Below are 21,154 nucleotides of genomic sequence, written 5' to 3'. Positions count from 1 at the left end.
AAAAGAAAAGAGTGTGGCATATCACAGAAACAGAGAAAACTTAGGAAATGAGGGAAAGACTGATTGTGTTGAGTGCAGCTGGGAGGAAAAGAAAGATAAGAACAGAGAAGCAACTGCAGAATTCGGCAAGATGGATGTCGTTTGTGACCAAAACACAAGACCAGCTTTACCTGGCATGCTCGAAATGGAAACCCAGTTAGGAGAAGCTTTCAGAGAGAATGAGACGTGATAAAGCAAAAATAACTTTCTCCCAAAGTTTGGCCATGAACAGGGAGCAGAGGATGGAATGATATGCATAGAGTCAAGGAAGGATGTACAGTTGACCCTTGAACAACATGGGTTTGACCTGTGTGGGTCCAATTACATGGGATACTTTTCAATAGTAAATATTACAGTACTACACAACCCCCAGTTGGCTGAATCCAAGAACATAGAAACACAGATATGAAGGAAATATGGATACCAAGCACTGATTGTAAATTATACTTGGATTTTTGAATGCAATGATGGTCCACACCCATAGCCCCCATGTTGTTTGAGGATCAACTATATTTTAAAAGATGAGAAGACACAATTGTATGCTGATGGAAAAGATCCAATAGAGGAAGGGGAAGTGATGATCAGGAGCGAGGGAAGATTGATAAACTCAGGCATATAATCTGTGAGATGGTAAGTGGAGATGGGTTCAGAGCATAGGTGGAAGACTTGGCCTTTGATTTGAGCATAGAGATTCAGACTACTTATAAGGACAGCATTGTAACTGGAAAGAAACCAGAAAATATGAGTTTAGCTCCCAATAGGTCTGTAGATTTGGTGATAGGAAGATGCCAAATGCTTCCCTTTCCCTAGTGAAGACTGAAGTTGAGCAGAACAGAACACAGGTTTGAGAAGAGAGAAAATGATGTGAAATAAATTCCTTGGAATATGAGAATATATGTTGACTGGGGAAAGTTAGCAGGATTGTTGGGCAGAGTGGGGTGCCCATCTGAGGTCTGTGCAAGCCTCAGACGTCGGCTCTTACTAAGTAAAAAATCTGTTGGAAGAATGAGAGAGTTCACGTGGTCCTAGAAAAAGAAGGGCTAGAGCACCAGGGACTAGCTTAGCACTGGGGAATCTCAAGAACAAGAACACACGGACGGCACTTGTAGAAGGCAACCATTGGGATAAATAAGTTCCATTCTCCCCACATTGAAATCCCAAGGGGAGAGCATCTGATTGGCCAAATGGAAGCCAAGAACAATGATTTAATTAAAAGTCTCATCAAGACTGTTCAGTGAGGGACAGCTACTTTGTCAGGAAATCTGGGATGTGATTACACAAAGAAGAGGGAGAGGATGCTGGACAGACAAAAGCCAGGTGACTACTATGTGGTCATGAATTCAAGTGAAACCAGTCAGTAGGACTGTGTGTTTTCTCCAGCAATATTCAGCACCTCTGGGGCGAGCTCAGAGAAAGTGGGTCATTGGGACTGAGCTAAGTAAACACTGTGGAATAGGAGCTCATTACAGTAATTAGACCTTACACAACCGTAGGAGGAGCTGGGGAAGAAATGTCCAAATTTGGAGCTGAAGGATGAGAGAAAAGCCACTAACCAGCTCTGGCTCTGGTGACATGTAGACATTGGCAGGCTTTCTATAAGTTAGCCACATCCAGCTGCTGTAGTCAGATTACAAAGGGGGCTGAGATAGAAGTCCATACACAATTGTTGGTTCTCTGTGGCAACAGCTTTGGCGTTCACACCAATGTGTCCCGCGTCCTGGCGTCACTGTTGGACATCAGAGCCAGCAGTTGGGAAGAAGAGACCCAGAACAAACCTCTGGCGCTCTTGTGTCTGCCTCTAACTGACAACTGCCTTCAGGGTGTTACAACTGCTCTTTCATTTTGCCTCCCAATTCTTATACAGCTTTGCTTTTGATCAGCTCTAACCCTGAACTGTTCAAAGGGATTCTAGGAAACATAGTTTCCAGTGTAAATAATGCAAAAACACATATAAAATAATAGAAATATTATAAAATATTATTAATAATAATGAATAATATTATAATGTAATTAAATAATATATAATTAAGAGTATATTAATAAAATCATTTAAACAATATAATTTTACAATGATAAAAATAATATAAAAACCCATATAAAAATACAGCATAATAAGGATAATAGAAAACAAGAGAGACAAAAGATTTAGTGTATTTTCAGGGGAGTTACTATCATAATGGACCATAGAATCCAGAATATGGGGACCACATGAATTGGCAGTGAGAAGCTCAAAGAATTATTGCATTAGAGGTACTAGAGTATGCTAGCTGTAAGGATAAAAGATGATAGTGGGTTATGAATCTGAGGTCTGGGATGTGTTCTGATTACTGATGATTGGGAGGTCTAAGGTGACTGAGGGGATGGAGACCAGAGAGTTGGAAGAATCATTCATGTGGAAGTTGAGGTCACTGAAAATGGCCAGGAGGGGACCAAAGAGAAAGTCCATGAGCGAGGTTGGAGCTGAAGTCCCTGTGAGTGTGTGGCGGTGACGGGCAAGCTGTCAGGTACAGCAGTTAGGACTCGTGGAGATTGAGCTTGAAAGAACTGGAAAGTTTCAAGTAGAAAAAAAGAGAAGAGGTTTCAAAATGGTGACAGAAAGCAAGGAGAGCTCCTGTTCAGTTCATGCCCTGAGGTACTTGAAGATGAGGGGGTGTGGAATGGACTGTCTTCTGAGAGCATTGAGGGGGATGGGGAGTGGGGACCAGGGACAGGAGGGAGAGCAACATTTCACCCAATGAAAGGAGGTGGAAGAGGCATTCAGGGAAGAGGTGAGAATACAGGGGACTGTGCGGAGCACTCAACATGTGTTCTAAGAGGGCACAATGAAATGTATCCCCAGAGGGGATGGGTGAGTCAGGTTAGTTGTAATTATATTACAACTTTTCAGTTGCAAATGTCAGAGATCCAACTCAAACCAGATTAATTTAATTAATGAAGATTAATTAATTAACTAAGAGAATTTATTTGCTCATATACAGGCAGACCTCAGAGATATTGCCAGTTCAATTTCAGACCACTGCAATAAACTGAATATTGCAATAAAGTAAGTGACATGAAATTTTTTGGTTTCCAGGTATAAAAGTTGTGTTTTTACAATATACAAACTGTATAGTATACAGTATCTATACACTATACTGGAGAAGGCAATGGCACCCCACTCCAGTACTCTTGCCTGGAAAATCCCATGGACGGAGGAGCCTGGTGGGCTGCAGTCCATGGGGTTGCTAAGAGTCGGACAGGACTGAGCGACTTCACTTTCACTTTTCACTTTCATGCATTGGAGAAGGAAATGACAACCCATTCCAGTGTTCTTGCCTAGAGAATCCCAGGGATGGGGGAGCCTGGTGGGCTGCCGTCTCTGGGGTCGCACAGAGTCGGACACGACTGAAGTGACTTAGCAGTAGCAGCAGCAGACACTATACTGTAGTCTATTAAGTGTGCAATAATAATATTGTCAAAGAAAGCAGAGTACACACTCTTAAAATGTGCGTGTGTGCTCAGTTGCTTCAGTCGTGTCCAACTCTTTGCAACCTCATGGACTGTAGACTGCCAGGCTCCTCTGTCCATGGAATTCTCCAGGCAACAATACTGGAGTGGGTTGCCATGCCCTTCTCAAGGGGATCTTCCCGACCCAGGGAATGAATTTGTGTCTCCTGAATCTCCTGAATTGGAGGCAGATTCTTTACCACTGGGAAACCCTAATTTAAAATACTTTATTGCTAGAAAATACTGCCCATCTGAGTGGTCATTTTGCTGGTAGAGGCCCTGTTGTTAACGGCTGTTGACCAATCAGGGTGGTGGTTGCTGGGGGAGGGGGTGGGGGTAATTGTGACTATTTCTTTAAGAAGAAGACCACATGAAGTGTGCCACATCGACTGATTCCTCCTTTCACAAACAGTTTTTCGGTAGCATGCAATGCTGTTTGATAGCGTTTTCCCACAATTCTTTCAAATTTGGAGTCAACCATCTCAAACCCAGCTGCTGCTTTATCAACTAAGCTTATGCAATGTTCTCAATCCTTTGTTACATTTCAAAAATCATGGCATCTTCCCCAGGGGTAGATTCCGTCTTGAGAAACTACTTTCTTTACACATCGATAAGCAACTCATTGTCCATTAAAGTTTTATCATGAGATTGCAGCAATTTGGTCCCATCTTGAGGCTTCATTTCTCATTCTCCTGCTATTTCTACCACCTTGGCAGTTACTTTGCTACTGAAGTCTTGAGCCCCTCAAAGTCATCCATGAGGTTTGGAATCAGCTTATTCCAAACTCCTGTTAATGTTGATATTTTGCCCTTGTCTCATGAATCATAATTTCTTTTCTTTCTTTCTTATGTGGACCATTTTAAAAGTCTTCATTGAATTTGTTATAATATTGCTTTGCCTTATGTTTTGGTTTTTGGTCACCAAGCATGTGGGATCTCAGCCTCCCAACCAGGGATTGAACCCGCATGCCCTGCATTTTTGAAGGTGAAGTCTGAACCATTGGACAGCAACGGAAGTCCCCTTAATGTTCTGAATGGCATCTAGAATGGGAAATCCTCTCTAGAAGGTTTTCAATTCCCTTTGCCCAGATCCATTAGAGGAATCACTCTAGTCTGAACCACTGGACAGCAAGAGAAGTCCCCATAATGTCCTGAATGGCATCTAGAATGGGAAATCCTCTCTAGAAGGTTTTCAATTGCCTTTGCCCAGATCCATCAGAGGAATCACTCTCTACAGCAGTGATAGCTTTTCAACATCTATTTCTTAAATAATAAGACTTGAAAGTCAAAATGAACCCTTGATTCTTGGGCTACAGAATGAATGCTGTATTAGCAGGACTAAAAGCAACACTAATCTCATTGTCCACCTCCATCACAGCTCTTGAGTGACCAAGTGCATTGACAATAAGCAGTAACATTTTCCTGAGCGGTAGGTCTCAACAGTGGGCTTAAAGTTTTTGGTAAACCATGTTGTAAACAGATGTGCTGTCATCCTGGCTTTGTTGTTCCATTTATAGAGCACAAGTGGAGTCAATTAGCACTTTTTTGGAATGGTCAATGAGCACTGGCTTCAGCTTAATGTCACCAGCTACATTAGCCCCTAACAAGAGAGTTAGCTTGTCCTTTGGCACCCCACTCCAGTACTTTTGCCTGGAAAATCCCATGGACGGAGGAGCCTGGTAGGCTGCAGTCCATGGGGTCTCGAAGAGTCGGACACGACTGAGTGACTTCACTTTCACTTTTCACTTTCATGCATTGGAGAAGGAAATGGCAACCCACTCCAGTGTTCTTGCCTGGAGAATCCCAGGGACGGGGAAGCATGGTGGGCTGCCGTCTATGGGGTTGCACAGAGTCAGACATGACTGAAGCCACTTAGCAGCAGCAGCAGCTTGTCCTTTGAAGCTTAGGAACCAGGCACTGACTTTTCTTCTCTAGCCTTGAAATTCCCAGATGACTTCTTCTTCCCATATGGGCCTGTTTTGTCTAAGGATAATCTGTTGTTTAGTGGAGGCACCTTCATTAGTCATGTTAGCTGGATCTTCTGGATAACTCGCTGTAGCTTCTACACCAGCCCTAGCTGTGTCACTTTATACTTTTGTGCTATAAAAACAGCTTCTTTTCTTAAACCTTAAAAGCCAACCTCTACTACCTTCGAGCTTTTCTTCTGCAGCCTCCTTACCTCTCAACCTTATAGAACTGAAGAGAACTGGGGCCTTGCTCTGGACTGCTGTTGTTGCTCAGTCACTAAGTCATATCTGACTCTCCATGACCCCATGGACTGCAGCTCGTCAGGCTTCCCTGTCCTTCACCATCTCCCGGAGTTTGCTGCAACTCATGCTGTAGATTCAGTTCAGTTCAGTTCAGTCGCTCAGTCGTGTCCAACTCTTTGCGACCCCATGAATCGCAGCACGCCAGGCCTCCCTGTCCATCACCAACTCCCAGAGTTCACCCAGACTCACGTCCATCGAGTCAGTGATGCCATCCAGCCATCTCATCCTCTGTCGTCCCCTTCTCCTCCTGCCCCCAATCCTTCCCAACATCAGTCTTTTCCAATGAGTCAACTCTTCGCATGAGGTGGCCAAAGTACTGGAGTTTCAGCTTTAGCATCATTCCTTCCAAAGAAATCCCAGGACTGATATCCTTCAGAATGGACTGGTTGGATCTCCTTGAAGTCCAAGGGACTCTCAAGAGTCTTCTCCAACACCATAGTTCAAAAGCATCAATTCTTCGGCACTCAGCCTTCTTCACGGTCCAACTCTCGCATCCATACATAACCACAGGAAAAACCATAGCCTTGACTAGATGAACCTTTGTTGGCAAAGTAATGTCTCTGCTTTTGAATATGCTATCTAGGTTGGTCATAACTTTCCTTCCAAGGAGTAAGCGTCTTTTAATTTCACGGCTGCAGTCACCATCTGCAGTGATATTGGAGCTCAAAAAAATTAAGTCAGCCACTGTTTCCACTGTTTCCCCATCTATTTGCCATGAAGTGATGGGACCGGATGCCATGATGTTTGTTTTCTGAATGTTGAGCTTTAAGCCAACTTTTTAACTCTCCACTTTCACTTTCATCAAGAGGCTTTTGAGTTCCTCTTCACTTTCTGCCATAAGGGTGGTGTCATCTGCATATCTGAGGTTATTGATATTTCTCCCGGCAATCTTGATTCCAGCTTGTGCTTCTTCCAGCCCAGCGTTTCTCATGATGTACTCTGCATATAAGTTAAATAAGCAGGGTGACAATATACAGCCTTGACATACTCCTTTTCCTATTTGGAACTGGTCTGTTGTTCCATGTCCAGTTCTAACTGTTGCTTCCTGACCCGCATACAGATTTCTCAAGAGGCAGATCAGGTGGTCTGGTATTCCCATCTCTTTCAGAATTTTCCACAGTTTATTGTGATCCACACAGTCAAAGGCTTTGGCATAGTCAATAAAGCAGAAATAGATGTTTTTCTGGAACTCTCTTGCTTTTTCCATGATCCAGTGGATGTTGGCAATTTGATCTCTGGTTCCTCTGCCTTTTCTAAAACCAGCTTGAACATCAGGAAGTTCATGGTTCACATACTGCTGAAGCCTGGCTTGGAGAATTTTGAGCATTACTTTACTAGCGTGTGAGATGAGTGCAATTGTGTGGTAGTTTGAGCATTCTTTGGCATTGCCTTTCTTTGGGACTGGGATGAAAACTGACCTTTTCCAGTCCTGTGGCCACTCCTGAGTTTTCCAAATTTGCTGGCATTAGACCCTGGTTAAGGGAATGTTGTGGCTGGTTTGATCATCTCTCTAGACTACTGAAACTCTCTCCATATCAGCAGTAAGACTGTTTTGCTCTCTCATCATTCATATATTCAGTGGAATACCAGTTTTAATTTCCTTCAAGAACCTTTCCTTTGCATTCACAGCTTGCCTAAGTGTTTGGCCAAGAGGTCTGGTTTTCATCCTGTCTTGGCTTTCACTATACCTTCCTCACTAAGCTTAATCATTTCTAGCTCTTAATTTAAAGAAACATGCAATCCTTTTCCCTTGAATGCTTAGAGGCCATAGTAGGGTTACTGACTGGCCTAATTTCAATATAGTTATGTCTCAGGGAATAGGGAAACTTGAAGAGGGTGGGGTGAGCAAGAGAGGGGGAGAGACAGATGAGGGGGTGGATAGAGAAGAAGGAAAAAAAAGAAAAGGAGAGAGAGAGAGAGAGATGAGGGAACAGCCAGCAGTGAAGCAATTATACGACACTCAACCTTTATCCCTGCTAGTTTGGCAGTAAAGAATCCACTTGCAATGCAGGAGACATGGTTCAATCCCTGGATCGGAATGATCCCCTAGAGAAGGAAATGGCAACCCACTCCAGTATTCTTGCCTGGGGAATCCCATAGACAGAGGAGGCTGGTGGTCCATGGGGCCGCAAAGAGTCGGACACAACCGAGCAACTGAACACACACACACAACCTTTGTTGATTAAGTTCTGGCACATCCCTTCAGTCTCTCAGCTTCTCTATCCTCTGTGTTGGCTCTGTTCTCAGGTAGCCTCTCCCCAACCAGTGAGCAGATGGCTCCCAACATCTCCAGGTGGATGTGGTCCTCACCGCCTGCTTCTTCCCTTCCACACCAGTGAAATCCCAACCTGAGCCATACATGATGGTTAACATGGGGACGTCTCTAAGTGGCTATGGTCCTGGGTCCACTGCCCACCCCTGGTAGACAGAATCCACCAGAACCTCATGTTGGTGAGTGGTGGAATGGTTCTTCAGAGGAATACTGCGATGGTGTCATCAAGAGGAGGAGGACAGGGTACAGGACGGCAAAACATGGGCTGTTCACATGTTGCTGTTTAGTCGCTCAGTCGTGTCTGACTGTGACCCCACAGACTGTATTCCACCAGGCTCCTCTGTCCATGGGATTACCCAGGCCACAATACTGGAGTGGGTTGCCATTTCCTCCTCCAGGGGATCTTTCTGACCCAGTGATGGAACCCGTGTCTCCTGAATTGGCAGGCAAATTTTTACCACTGAGCCACCAGGGAACTCCCCAGGCTGTCTACATGGGTACCTACATAGCAGGATGCAGCTAGGGTCAGGTTGATGCTGAATCACTGCAGATGCTGGGATTTGGACTTCTTGTGACCCCTGAGGAAAACAAGGATATGAGGCATGATGGGGTTGGCACTGATAACTTCTTAGGGGAAGTGGGCAATCTTCATGTTAGCCTGGAGCACTAGAATGGGAACTTGGGCATGGCGCCACCTAGTGCTGTGTCAAGGCATAGCAGGGGAGACCAAGGCACAAAATGGCCTCCCTGCAGTGGCCTGCCCCTTCAACTTCAGGGAGTTTGTGGTCTAGGAGATGTAGAGGGTCATTTGCAAATGTCTGAAAGCAGTGGGGAGAAAAAGTTAAGGGCCATGGGATTGACAGCAGCTCTTGGCAAGTTGCAGAACTCACCTCTGAAAGAGGAGGCAAGGTAATCTATGTGGCTCCAGAGGAAAATCAGCAGCTGTGTGTGAGAGCTGGAGGAAGGTTTTGAGCTAATAATTACAAGCAGAACTGTCTAATGAAGAAGTGGCTTGCTTCCAAGGCCCTGAGTTCCCTGTACCTAGAACTGTTTAAGTAGTGATTTGAATGCTTCTAGTCAGAGATAGTTTACTGTGGTTGTGGTTTCAGTCTGTCTGCCCTCTAATGCCATCTCTCAGTGCCTACCATCTTACTGGGGTTTCTCTGACCTTGGACATGGGGTATCTTCTCTTGGCCGCTCACACAAGAACACAAGAGAAGACTCTACACATGGATAACACCAGATGCTCAACACAGAAATTGGATTGATTATATTCTTTGCAGCCAAAGATGGAGAAGCTCTGCACAGTCAGCAAAAACAAGACCGGGAGCTGACTGCGGCTCAGATCATGAACTCCTTATTGCCAAATTCAGACTTAAATTGAAGAAAGTAGGGAAAACCACTAGACCATTCAGGTATGACCTAAATCAAATCCCTAACGATTATACAGTGGAAGTGAGAAATAGATTTAAGGGACTAGATCTGATAGACAGAGTGCTTAATGAACTATGGATGGAGGTTCATGACATTGTATAGGAGACAGGACTCAAGATCATCCCCAAGAAAAAGAAATGCAAAAAAGCAAACTGGTTGTCTGAGGAGGCCTTACAAATAGCTGTGAAAAGAAGAGAAGCCAAAAGCAAAGGAGAAAAGGAAAGATATACACATTTCAATGCAGAGTTCCAAAGAATAGCAAGGACAGATAAGAAAGCCTTCTTCAGTGATCAATGCAAAGAAATGGAGAGAAACAATAGAATGGAAAGAGTAGAGATTGCTTCAAGAAAATTAGAGATACCAAGGGAACATTTCATGCAAAGATGGGCTCAATAAAGGACAGAAATGGTGTGGACCTAACAGAAGCAGAAGATATTAAGAAGACGTGGCAAGAATACACAGAAGAACTGTATAAAAAAGATCTTCACAACCCAGATAATCATGATGGTGTGATCACTCACCTAGAGTCAGACATCCTGGAATGTGAAGTCAAGTGGGCCTTAGAAAGCATCACTACGAACAAAGCTAGTGGAGGTGATGAAATTCCAGTTGACCTAATTCAAATCCTGAAAGATGATGCTGTGAAAGTGCTGCACTCAATATGCCAGCAAATTTGGAAAACTCAGGAGTGGCCACAGGACTGGAAAAGGTCAGTTTTCATTCCAGTCCCAAAGAAAGGCAATGCCAAAGAATGCTCAAACTACCACACAATTGCACTCATCTCACACGCTAGTAAAGTAATGCTCAAAATTCTCCAAGCCAGGCTTCAGCAGTATGTGAACCATGAACTTCCTGATGTTCAAGCTGGTTTTAGAAAAGGCAGAGGAACCAGAGATCAAATTGCCAACATCCACTGGATCATGGAAAAAGCAAGAGAGTTCCAGAAAAACATCTATTTCTGCTTTATTGACTATGCCAAAGCCTTTGACTGTGTGGATCACAATAAACTGTGGAAAATTCTGAAAGAGATGGGAATACCAGACCACCACCTGATCTGCCTCTTGAGAAATCTGTATGCGGGTCAGGAAGCAACAGTTAGAACTGGACATGGAACAATAGACTGGTTCCAAATAGGAAAAGGAGTATGTCAAGGCTGTACATTGTCACCCTGCTTATTTAACTTATATGCAGAGTACATCATGAGAAACGCTGGGCTGGAAGAAGCACAAGCTGGAATCAAGATTGCCGGGAGAAATATCAATAACCTCAGATATGCAGATGATACCACCCTTATGGCAGAGAGTGAAAAAGTTGGCTTAAAGCTCAACATTCAGAAAACTAACATCATGGCATCCGGTCCCATCACTTCATGGCAAATAGATGGGGAAACAATGGATACAGTGACAGACTTTATTTTGGGGGGGAGCTCCAAAATTACTGCAGATAGTGAATGCAGCCATGAAATTAAAAGACACTTAATCCTTGGAAGAAAAGTTATGACCAACCTAGATAGCATATTAAAAAGCAGAGACATTACTTTGCCAACAAAGGTCCAGCTCGTCAAAGCTATGGTTTTTCCAGTAGTCACGTATGGATGTGAGAGTTGGACCATAAAGAAAGCTGAGCACCGAAGAATTGATGCTTTTAAACTGTGGTGTTGGAAAAGACTCTTGAGAGTCCCTTGGACTTCAAGGAGATCCAACCAGTCCATCCTAAAGGAGATCAGTCCTGGGTGTTCATTAGAAGGACTGATGTTGAAGCTGAAACTCCAATACTTTGGCCACCTGATGCGAAGAATTGACTCATTGGAAAAGACTCTGATGCTGGGAAAGATTGAGGGCAGGAGGAGAAGGCGACGACAGAGGATGAGATGATTGGATGGCATCACTGACTCAATGAACATGAGTTTGGTGTTCAACTCTGGGAGTTGGGATGGACAGGAAGGCCTGGCATGCTGTAGCCATGGGGTCTCAAAGAGTTGGACAGGACCAAGTGACTGAACTGAACTGAACTGAACTGAGTCAGAGATATCATATAAAGGCTCCTATTGAATCTGAGCTAATTCTGGGAGATAGTTAAGGACAGAGCAGCCTGGTGTACTATAGTTCATGAAGTCACAGGGTGGGACAGGATCCCATGGACTGTAGCCCCCCAGGCTCCTCTATCCATGGGATTCTCCAGGCAAGAATACTAGAATGGGTGGCCATTCCCTTCTCCAAGTGATCTTCCCAACCCAGGGATCGAACCCTGGTCTCCCACATTGCAGGCAGATTCTTTACCATCTGAGCCACCAGGGAAACCCCAACACTCACTCTGGGACACAGTGGAGCTCAGAGGAGCTTGGCATGCTACAGTCCATGAGGTCACAAAGATTTAGCCACTGAACAACAAACATCATTTTGGAAATCAAGCCAGACACTTTTAAGGTAGCTTCTAGATTTAAACTCTGTGACTTGATTCATACTCGGAAGAAATCATCAGCCAATTAGAACAATGGCTAACTGTTGCTTCTGACACTCTCTCACTTCCCTTTTCTCACTCCTTTTATTCGTCTCCAGGAACTTCCATTCCATCCCCTTGCTGCTGTCATGACACCCACTGGATTCTCAGCTGGGTCGGCTCTCTAGATAACATGTCCCTGCTGCAAAGTCAGTCCTCTTCCTCCCCATCAAAATGTTCAGGTTCTGACACACAGCCTCCTATTGACAAGCAGGGAAAATGTAAACTGACATCGTGAACGGCTGAATTTGAGAAACTGAGTCCTATTGGAGGAGCTATAAACGTATTTATAACCAGTCTGTATCATACATTCTGAATCATTTTTCATTTATTAGCTTCTGTGTTCACTCTTAAATGTGCTTTGGTTAATTTGGTCTCCTTTCATCAGAGAGTTAGCATCTGCAGGCAGGAATGCTATGATGTAATCTTCTGAATCCTGCACAAAAACCTTGTATTTCAGTTATAGGAGGCTATTGGATTAAAATCAAGGCAAGTCCTTTTCATGAACTAGCTTGTCCACTTGTTCACAATGCCTGCCATCCACACCCCAGGCACTGATAGAGCTAGGGAGTATGGTGAAGGGGCTTTCCAGGTGGCTCTGCAGTAAAGAATCCACCTGCCAATGCAGGAGACACAGGTTTGATCCCTGGGCTGGGAAGATCCTCTGGAGAGGAAATGGCAACCAACTCCAGTATTCTGGCCTGGGAAATCCCATGGACAGAGGAGCCTGGCGGGTCACAGTCCTGCTGCTGCTGCTGCTGCTGCTGCTAAGTCGCTTCAGTCGTGTCCGACCCTGTGCGACCCCATAGACGGCAGCCCACCAGGCTCTCCTGTCCCTGGGATTCTCCAGGCAAGAACATTGGAGTGGGTCACAGTCCATGGAGTCACAAAAGAGTCAGACACGACTTAGCAACTAAACAACAAGAACAATGAAGGGGAGGAGAATAGGGCCCCTGCTCCCTGAAAAGAAGTGGGATGGAAAATGCCTACTCAGTGCTGGGCGCTGTGCTTGACATGCTCCATCCTTGTAACACTCGATGCTTGGACAACCCCATCAGGCAGGGATGGTTCATTTCCTTTTAGTTGGAAAACAAACAAAAAACTGGAGCCCAGAAAAGATTGCCCAGAGAATGAGAGCCAAAGCTCAAACCCAAGTCCCTCTGGCTCCATGTTGTCCTTAAACAAACAAAATATGATTACTAAGCAAATTGGTTTTCAATGAGAAGGACACATTATTTTTTTTCCTTTCTGGAGCCCAGGGAACGAAAGGATCATTTTTTTCAAACCTGTGACTGGGGCCAAAGAATAGAGCAAAAACTGCTTAGGTTAGTCCTGGGGGGATATTAAGATGGAATTCAGTAATCCACGGACAGAAGCGTTTGTGTCTTACCAGGTGGAACTCCGTGAGCTACCGTGAGCCGCCCAGCACCTCAGAGGAACCTAGGATCAATCGGGTTCTGGCCCCTCTTGCGGAGAGCCACGGCTCGCCCGCCATCTAGTGGTGAGTCGGAAGCCTCGCTGTAGGGCTCAAAAAAGAAGGATCTGGGGTCAAAATGCCTTCGATCCTTAAAGACCTCAGTCAGAGTTCCCTGTAACAGGTGGGTCCAGAGCGCATCCCAGCGCCCCCAGAGAAATTCATCTGCTGCTCATTTGCCATCAGAAGCGTGTTCCAGAACTCAGTGGCCTCTCTCAACTCACACCTTCACTTTCAGGCTTTCTGGAAAGTACTTTGAATTTGCTTCCCTCCCTTGTATTTCCATTCATGTTAGTCACACAGAGAGGGGGAAAAAAAAACAACACACCTCAGTTAATCTAGTTCTTCAGCTACACACACACCACCACCACCACTTATTGGCAGGGCCACTAATCGGAGAGCCTCTCCATGGGAAGTCTTCCTAAACACAAGATCCAGGTGGGGAGAATGCAGCAGCTTGGGGAGGCAAAAGAATGAGGATCACCAAGGAAGAAAAAGTTGGCTTAAAACTCAACATTCAGAAAACTAAGATCATGGCATCTGGTCCCATCACCTCATGGCAAATAGATGGGGAAACAATGGATACGGTGACAGACTTTATTTTTGAGGGGGCTCCAAAATCACTGAAGATGGTGAATGCAGCCATGAAATTAAAAGACACTTGCTCCTTGGAAGAAAAGCTATGACCAAACTAGGCAGCATATTAAAAAGCAGAGACATTACTTTGCCAACAAAGGTCTGTCTAGTCAACGCTGTGGTTATTCCAGTAGTCACATATGGATGTGAGAGTTGGACTATAAAGAAAGGTGAGTGCCGAACAACTGATGCTTTTGAACTCTAGTGTTGGAGAAGACTCTTGAGAGTCCTGTGGACTGCAAGGAGATCCAACCAGTCAATCCTAAAGGAAATCAGTCCTGAATATTCATTGGAAGGACTGATGCTGAAGCTGAAATGCCAATATTTGGCCACCTGATGTGAAGAACTGACTGCTTGAAAAAGACCCTGATGCTGGGAAAGATTGAAGTCAGGAGGAGAAGGGGATGACAGAGGATGAGATGGTTGGATGGTATCACTGACTTGATGGATCTGAGTTTGAGCAAGCTCCGGGAGTTGGTGATGGACAGGGAAGCCTGGTGTGCTGCAGTCCATGGGGTCACAGAGAGTGGACATGGCTGAGAAACTGAACTGAACTGAGGAAGAAAATGCCGTTCTTGAAAAGGAACCCCCATTAACAGAGCCCTGGGAACAGGGGCATCCTCAGCACGACTGAGTGACTTCCCTTTCACTTTTCACTTTCATGCATTGGAGAAGGAAATGGCAACCCACTCCAGTGTTCTTGCCTGGAGAATCCCAGGGACGGGGGAGCCTGGTGGGCTTCCGTCTATGGGGTCGCACAGAGTCGGACACGACTGAAGCGACTTAGCAGCAGCAGCAGCAGCAGCAGCAGACACTCAGGTCACCAGGCTCCCTTCAGAGCCTCCCTCTGCCCCTCTGCCCCTTCTCCTTGCCTGGTACCCAGTCCCCCTTCCAACAGTGTAGGCGGTTGTGCAGAGCCTGGATGTGGACAGGGAGGGAGACTGGCAATTTCAATGGTCCAGAGATGCAGGCTTAACCTTGGTATCAGAGGTGATGGAGAGGCATCCCAGAATATTTTCTCTGAGTATCACTGGCTGATGAAGAGTTCTCCAAGCTCATGCTGACTTTTGTACTTGATTCACCCTGTTTAGTCATTCCTTATATACGTGAATGAATAATGTTACATGTTCTGTCAATGCACATTGTTCTTTTAAGATTGTTTTTTGATGTGGACTGTTTTAACGTATTTACTGAATTTGTTACAATATTGCTTCTGTTGTTTATGTTCTGGTTTTTTGGCCCAGGAGCATGTGGGATCTTAGCTCCTTGATCAGGGATCAAACTCACATCCCCTGCATTGTAAGGTGAAGTCTTTAACCACTGAACCACCAGGAAAGTCCTGTATATAGTTTTAATTTTAAAATATATGTCCAGGTTAGATCTTGTGGTTGGCACAATAATCCCTCCCTCCAAAAATACCCACATCTTTTATCCCCAAAACCTGTGACTATATTACCTTTCCAAACCAAAGAGACTTTACAAATGTGATTAAGGTTAAGGACATTGAGATGGTGAGAGTTTCTTGGATTATCCAGGTGGGCCCTATCTAAACACATTACTTCTTTAAAAACAGAGAACCTTTCCAGGCTATGATCAGAGAGAGAGAGACATGACAACAGGGCAAGGGTCTGGGAGAAATGTGACATTACTGGCTTTGAACATGGAGAAAGGGGTCCATACCCAAACCAAGGAATGTGGGCAGCCTGTAGAAGCTGCCTGGCTTCCCTGGTGGCTCTGACAGTAAAGAAACTGTCTGCAATGCAGGAAATCCAAGTTGAATCCCTGGGTCAGGAATATCCTCTGGAGAAGGAAATGGCAACCCACTGCAGTATTCTTGCCTGGGAAATCCCACAGACAGAGGAGCCTGGCAGGCTATGGCCCATGGGGTCCCAAAGAGACAGACGTGACTTTTCTGTCGAACACTTTCACTTTCTAGATGCTGAGAAAGGCAAGGAAAAGAATTTTCCCTAGAGTCTGCAGACAAGAATGCAGCCTGTGGAGTTTAGCCCAGCGAGGACCATGTCAGACTTCTGCACAACTGTAAGATAATTTGCATGGTTTTAAGCCACTAACTTTGTGGGGACTTGTTAGAGGAGCAATAAAACTCATACAAACTTTTTTAGGTTTTGAGATCTCAAAGTCGCATTCAGCATCAAAGCAAGGACTGTCTTCCTTTGATGTTGCCTGTAAAGACGTTGCTCTGATCAGAGCCATATTTTTTTTGGAGTTTTGTTTCAGGACCTAGGGAAAAGGCGCCATTTCTGTCAATAGACTATTTTATTACTCGGAAACCGTAAGATCAACTCTATCGCACCAAGTGAGCTTCTGATGAATGTTGTTAGACTCGTCAAGGAGTTCTGAATTAAGGCGCTCTTGGGGATGGTTTCTGTGCCCCTCATCATTGACTAGGACACACTCTAGAAATAGAAATATGAATATATACTGTACAGAAAGCAGAAATGGATTGTCTCTACCAGGAAGCATTGTCTCCTTAAGAATATTCACTGGGACTTCCCTGGTGGTCCAATGGTTAAGAATCCTCTAGTCAATGCAGGGGACATGGGTTCCATCCCTGGTCTGAGAAGATTCCACATGCCTCGGGGCAGCTAAGGCTGTGAGCCACAAATACTGAGCCTGTGCGTTCTAGAGCCCCTGATCCACAAGAGAAGCCACCACAATGAGAAGCTGGTGCATTGCAACTAGAGAAAGCCCATGCCCAGCAACAAAGCCCCAGTGCTGCCAAAAGTAAACAAATATTTTAAAAAAGAAATACTCACTGAATCATGAAGTTGTCCAAACCTCTTTAATACAATCATTCTATTGGAATCTTTTACTTGAAGCTAATTCCCAAGAAGCTAAATAAAATGTACATGAAATTTTTTACAAAAAAATTAGAACAGTAAAAACGACAGAGTCAAACAAAATTATCCCATGCCATTAGGTAAACCATTAAAAATTACAATTACTCTTGCTATGACAAATAGGGAGATAGTCTTATCGTGTGAAATGAAAGAAGCATATGATAGAACGGTGTTCATTCAATGATCCTTTATTGACCACATGCTATATGCCAGGGATTGTACCAAGAACCAAGTCATTAAGGGGAGCCAAAGTAGATATGGGCTTCCCAGGTAGCACACTGGTAAAGAATTGGCCTGCTGATGCAGGAGATGAAAGGAAAGTGGGTTCGATCCCAGGTCAGGAAGAGCCTCTGGAGGAGGAAATGGCTGCCCACTCCAGTATTCTTGCTTGGAGAGAATTCCACGGACTGAAGAATCTGGCGGGCTACAACCCATGGGGTCACAAAGAGTAGGACGCAATTAAGCATGCACGCAAATGGCACAAAGTAGATAACACTGCTCTTATGTACTGAGGTGTGCCGTGATTGCAAAAATGTAAAATGGTCTGTACGTATGGAAGGAGATATACCCAAAATAAAGCAAGGGTGAAGTGAAGTGAAGTGAAAGTCATTCAGTTGTGTCCGACTTTGTGACCCCATGACTATACAGTCCATGGAATTCTCCAGGCCAGATTACTGGAATGGGTAGCCTTTCCCTTCTCCAGGGGATCTTCCCAACCCAGGGATCAAACCCAGGTCTCCTGCATTGCAGGGTGATTCTTTACCAGCTGAGCCACAAGGGAAGCCCAAGAATACTGGGGTGGGTAGACTATCCCTTCTCCAGAGGATCTTCCCAACCCAGGAATCGAACTGGGGTCTCCTGCATTGCAGGCGGATTCTTTACCTACTGAGCTATGAGGGAAGCAAAGCAATGGCATGCATGGTAAATAGTCTCCTTAACCTCCTTAAATTATCTGTTCAGGTATAATCATTATATTAAGGGATAGAGCAGGAAGAAGCATAAACCTCTGGACCAAAGTCCTGATGCAGGGTAGGAATTGCAGCAGGCTCCTGACTGGGGAAGCAGGGTTAGAATATGTTGTTTAGAAAAATAACAAGCAACAGCCTGGCAGGTCAGAGGGCCATGGTCTTCCCCAGCAGGAATCCAGCTGTACACACAAATCCTTTCCAGTGAGGTCGGTTCCAGGGGGCCACCATTGAGCCTGCCTGACCCCCTCGGTGTATCTGGGAGTTTTACTGCACTGGTCTGTATCCTGAGGGTTGGCAACACCTGTCACTCTCTGTCTCCAGGACACTGACAGGTTAACTGGGCAAGCAGATGCTGTATTCATCACATGTGGTTTTTATGCTGCTGTCTGTGTCAGATAAGCCACCCCCCCTGGATCTGCCTTGGTTTCCCTGTGTGAACAAGGAAAGTTGTGTGTGTGTCCTAAGTCACTTCAGTTGTGTCCAACTCTGTGTGATGCTATGGACTGTAGCCTGCCAGGCTCCTCTGTCCATGGGATTCTCCACGCAAGAACACTGGAATGGGTTGCCATGCCCTCCTCCTGGGGATCTTGTCAACCTAGGGATTGAACCTGCATCTCTTATGTCTCTTGCATTGGCACAGGGGTTCTTTACCCCAACACCACCCAAGGAAAGTCAGGGCTTGTTAATTTCTAAAGTGCCTCCTAAAGGCTCCAGCCATGGGAGCGGTGCTGGGCTCTAGTCTCAGTGAGCTGAGTCCTAAGAAGGCACAGTCCCTGACCACTAGCTTCCTATCTGAAGACACTTTTGTGATGGTATTAATATGAAGAAAATGACAACAATTAAACAACTACAGAGAGCATGACAAAAGTGAAGGAGAGACTCAGGAGCAATGAATATTGATTGTCCAACATGTATGCATAGGGTAGGGTGTGGTTGGGAAAGGCATTTATAGAGATCTCATCTCTTTCTCTATTTACTTTAGAAGTTGCTTTAAAAAGAATTACCAGGGACTTCCCTGATGGGTCCAGTGGTTAAGAATGGAGATCAGCTATAAGTTACCTCAGTGTCCCTCTCAGTTCGGTTCAATTCAGTCACTCAGTCATGTCCGACTATTTGCAACACCATGAACCACAGCATGCCAGGCCTCCCTGTCCATCACCATCTCCCAGAGTTCACCCAAACCCATGTCCATCGAGTCGGTGATGCCATCCAACCATCTCATCCTCTGTCGTCCCCTTCTCCTCCTGCCCTCAATCTTTCCCAGCATCAGGGTCTTTTCAAATGAGTCAGCTCTTCGCATCAGGTGGCCAAAGTATTGGAGTTTCAGCTTCAACATCAGTCCATCCAATGAACACCCAGGACTGATCTCCTTTAGGATGGATTGGTTGGATCTCCTTGCAGTCCAAGGGACTCTCAAAAGTCTTCTCCAACACCACAGTTCAAAAGCGTCAATTCTTCAGTGCTCAGCTATCTTTATAGTCCAACTCTCACATCCATACATGACCACTGGAAAAACCATAGCCCTGACTAGATGGACCTTTGTTGGCAAAGTAATGTCTCTGCTTGTTAATATGCTATCTAGGTTGGTTATAACTTTCCTTCCAAGGAGTAAGCATTTTAATTTCATGGCTGAAATCACCATCTGCAGTGATATTGGAGCCCCCCAAAATAAAGTCAGCCGCTGTTTCCACTGTTTCCCCATCTATTTGCCATGAAGTGATGGGACCGGATGCCATGATGTTAGTTTTCTGAATGTTGAGCTTTAAGCCAACTTTTTCACTCTCCTCTTTCACTTTCATCAAGAGGCTTTTGAGTTCCTCTTCACTTTCTGCCATAAGGGTGGTGTCATCTGCATATCTGAGGTTATTGATATTTCTCCCAGCAATCTTGATTCCAGCTTGTGCTTCCTCCAGACCAGCGTTTCTCATGATGTACTCTGCATATAAGCTAAATAAACAGGGTGACAATACACAGCCTTGACGTACTCCTTTTCCTATTTGGAACCAGTCTGTTGTTCCATGTCCAGTTCTAACTGTTGCTTCCCGACCTGCATACAGGTTTCTCAAGAGGCAGTTTACTTCAAAATATCTGTTCCTTTTCACTCACCCTGCCCTCTTTCCCTCCTATTTCAAAAGGAGTTTTCAAAACCACCGTGAGATTCCCCTTCGTATCCATCAAGATGACTATTTTTTAAAAAAATCACAAGGGTTGATGAAGATTTGGAGACAATGAACCTTTGTGCACTGTTGATGGGAATGTAAAATGGTGCCAACCTTACAAAAACCAGTGTGATGGCTCCTCAAATCAATTAAAAATAGAACTACTGTACAATCCAACAATCCAGCTTCTGAGTATATACCCGAAAGAACTGAAAGCAGAGTTTCAAAGAGATATTTGTACACTGCTATCCATTGCAGTAGCTAAACTGTGGAAGCAACCCAAGTATCCATCCATCACCAGATGAATGCATAAATAAAATGTGGTATGTGCAAACAATGGAATACTGTTCAGCCTTAAAAAGGAAGGAAATTCTGACACACACTACAATATGGATGAAGCTTGAGGACATTATGCTAAGTGAAATAAGCTGGTCACAAAAGATAAAATACTGTATGATTCCACTTACCAGAGGTTTAGTGGCCACATTCATAGAGACAGGAAGTACAAGAGTGGTTGCCAGAAGCTGGGGAGAAGGGAAATGAGAATTGTTTAATGGATTGAGTTTCAGTTTTGAGCTTTTTCAGAAGGAAAATTCTGGAAATTGATTACACAACAATAGGAAGATATTTAATACTATTGAACTATACACTTAAAATGGTGAAGTTGAAGGACTTCTCTGGTGGTCCAGTGGCTAAGACTCCATGCTCCCAGTGCAGGGGATCAGGGTTTGATCCCTGGTCAAGGAACTAGATCCCACATGCTGCAACTAAAGTATCCTGTATGCTGTGAATAAGACCTGGTGCAGCCAAATAAAGAAACAAGTATTTTTAAAATATAATGTTTTTCATCGCTAAGTCATGTCTGACCCCATAGACTGTAAAAATAAAATAAATAAAATGGTCAAGTTGGTAAATTTTATATTGTGTTTATTTTGCCACAATAAAAAAAAAGTCTTTGCTGCCCCTCCTCACATTAACTTTTCTTTGCACATCTGTGACCCTATCTTGTTGGGCAGTCAAGTCATCACAGTCCCCACTCCAGCAGCCTGTTTCTGCA

The 21,154-nt window shown here is 44.6% G+C and overlaps 1 long non-coding RNA gene across 5 annotated transcripts in view; it reads left to right on the top strand.

Moving 5' to 3' along the window:
• Positions 1 to 20,857, top strand: part of LOC123332894 — a 71,976-nt gene extending 51,119 nt beyond the window's left edge. The window contains exons 7-10 of one of the 5 annotated variants that reach the window (XR_006640873.1): positions 8,042 to 8,245; positions 13,393 to 13,500; positions 16,046 to 16,149; positions 20,074 to 20,857. This is a non-coding gene — a long non-coding RNA (uncharacterized LOC123332894). Of the gene's footprint in view, positions 1 to 8,041; positions 8,246 to 13,392; positions 13,501 to 16,045; positions 16,737 to 20,073 lie in introns of those variants that run through there. The other 4 variants (XR_006640872.1, XR_006640871.1, XR_006550054.2 and 1 more) reach the window with 4 other exon arrangements.
• Positions 20,858 to 21,154: the final 297 nt, after the last annotated feature.

This window comes from Bubalus bubalis, chromosome 3, assembly GCF_019923935.1.
Source record: "Bubalus bubalis isolate 160015118507 breed Murrah chromosome 3, NDDB_SH_1, whole genome shotgun sequence".
NCBI lineage: Eukaryota > Metazoa > Chordata > Mammalia > Artiodactyla > Bovidae > Bubalus > Bubalus bubalis.
The sequence above is the reverse complement of the archived record's forward strand: the minus strand, read 5'-3'. Positions and strand labels throughout refer to the sequence as shown.